The sequence below is a fragment of the Arachis duranensis genome, chromosome 10, assembly GCF_000817695.3.
Source record: "Arachis duranensis cultivar V14167 chromosome 10, aradu.V14167.gnm2.J7QH, whole genome shotgun sequence".
Classification (NCBI taxonomy): domain Eukaryota; kingdom Viridiplantae; phylum Streptophyta; class Magnoliopsida; order Fabales; family Fabaceae; genus Arachis; species Arachis duranensis.
Genome location: NC_029781.3, coordinates 52,686,511 through 52,688,585, shown reverse-complemented (window position 1 = coordinate 52,688,585; position 2,075 = coordinate 52,686,511). Strand labels below are relative to the sequence as shown.

The following is a 2,075-nucleotide window of genomic DNA, read 5'->3' as shown; positions in this document are numbered from 1 at the left end:
TTCATGTACATTTTTGCATTCATAGTGTCCATACATGAAAAATTTTTAAGTTTGGTGTCTTGCATGTTTTCTTTGCATCAAAAATTTTTCAAAAATATATTCTTGATGTTCATCTTGACATTCAAAGTGTTCTTGGTGTTCATCTTGACATTCATAGCATTCTTGCATGCATTCATAGTTTTGATCTAAAAATTTTCATGCATTGCATAATTTTCATGTTCTTCTCCCTCATCATTAAAAATTCAAAAAGCAAAAAAAAATATCTTTCCCGTTTTCTCTCATAAATTTCAAAAATTTGAGTTGACTTTTTCAAAAAAATTTTTTAAAATCCAGTTGTTTCTTATGAGTCAAATCAAATTTTCAATTTAAAAATCTTATCTTTTTCAAAATCTTTTTCAAAAATCAAATCTTTTTCATTTTTCTTAATTATTTTCGAAAATTATAAAAATATTTTTCAAAAATATTTTTCTTAATTTTATCACATAATTTTCGAAAATATCATCATCAATTAATGTTTTGATTAAAAAATTTCAAGTTTGTTACTTGTTAAGAAAGATTCAAACTTTAAGTTCTAGAATCATATCTTGTGATTTCTTGTGAAGCAAGTCATTAATTGTGATTTTAAAAATCAAATCTTGTTCAAAACTAATTTCAATCATATCTTTTCAAAAATATATTTTTATCTTATCTTTTTTTCAAAAATTTGATTTAAAAAAAAAATATCTTTTCTAACTTCTTATCTTCTTATCTTTGATTTTCAAAATCTTTTTCAACTAACTAACTAACTTTTTGTTTGCTTCTTATCTTTTTCAAAACTACCTAACTAACTCTCTCTCTCTCTCTAATTTTCGAAATTATCTCCCTCTTTTTCAAAAATTTCTTTCTTTTATTAACTAATTATTTTAATTTTAAAATTACTAACCTTTGTCAAAAACTATTTTCGAAAATCACTAATTCTTTTTTTCAAAAATATTTTCGAAAATTCTCCTTCTCTCCCATCTCCTTCTATTTATTTATTCATCTACTAACACTTCATCTCACAAAAAAAAAAGCCGAACCCTCTCCCTCTGAGTTCAGATTTTCTCTTCTTCCTTTCTTCTACTCACACAGGGAACCTCTATACTGTGGTAAAAAGGGATCCCTATTATTATTATTTTTCTGTGCCCTCTTCTTTGTCATATGAGCAGGAGCAAGGATAAGAATATTCTTGTTGAAGCAGATCCAAAACCTGAAAGGACTCTGAAAAGGAAACTAAGAGAAGCTAAATTACAACAATCCAGAGACAACCTTTCAGAAATTTTTGAACAAGAAGAGGAGATGGCAGCCAAAAATAATAATGAAAGGAGGATGCTTGGTGACTTTACTGCACCCAATTCCAATTTACATGGAAGAAGCATCTCCATTCCTGTCATTGGAGCAAACAACTTTGAGCTGAAACCTCAATTAGTTTCTCTGATGCAGCAGAACTGCAAGTTTCATGGACTTCCATCTGAAGATCCTTTTCAGTTCTTAACTGAATTCTTGCAGATATGCAATACTGTTAAGACTAATAGAGTAGATCCTGAAGTCTACAGGCTCATGCTTTTCCCATTTGCTGTAAGAGACAGAGCTAGAATCTGGTTGGACTCTCAACTTAAGGATAGCCTGAACTCTTGGGATAAGCTGGTCAAGGCTTTCTTAGCCAAGTTCTTTCCTCCTCAAAAGCTGAGTAAGCTTAGAGTGGATGTTTAAACCTTCAAACAAAAAGATGGTGAATCCCTCTATGAAGCTTGGGAGAGATACAAAGGACTGACCAAAAAGTGTCCTTCTGACATGCTTTCAGAATGGACCATCCTGGATATATTATATAATGGTTTGTCTGAATTAGCTTAAATGTCATTGGATACTTCTGCAGGTGGATCCATTCACCTAAAGAAAACGCCTGCAGAAGCTCAAGAACTCATTGACATGGTTGCTAACAACCAGTTTATGTACACTTCTGAAAGGAATCCTGTGAGCAATGGGACGCCTCAGAAGAAGGGAGTTCTTGAAATTGATACTCTGAATGCCATATTGGCTCAGAATAAAATATTGAC

At 31.0% G+C, this 2,075-nt stretch overlaps 1 non-coding gene across 1 annotated transcript; it reads right to left on the bottom strand.

The window, feature by feature from the left end:
* Positions 1-1,710: 1,710 nt before the first annotated feature.
* LOC127743741 (small nucleolar RNA R71) lies at positions 1,711-1,818 on the bottom strand. Its single transcript, XR_008005118.1, has one exon. It is a non-coding gene; the product is annotated as a small nucleolar RNA R71 (small nucleolar RNA).
* Between the last annotated feature and the right edge of the window lie 257 nt (positions 1,819-2,075).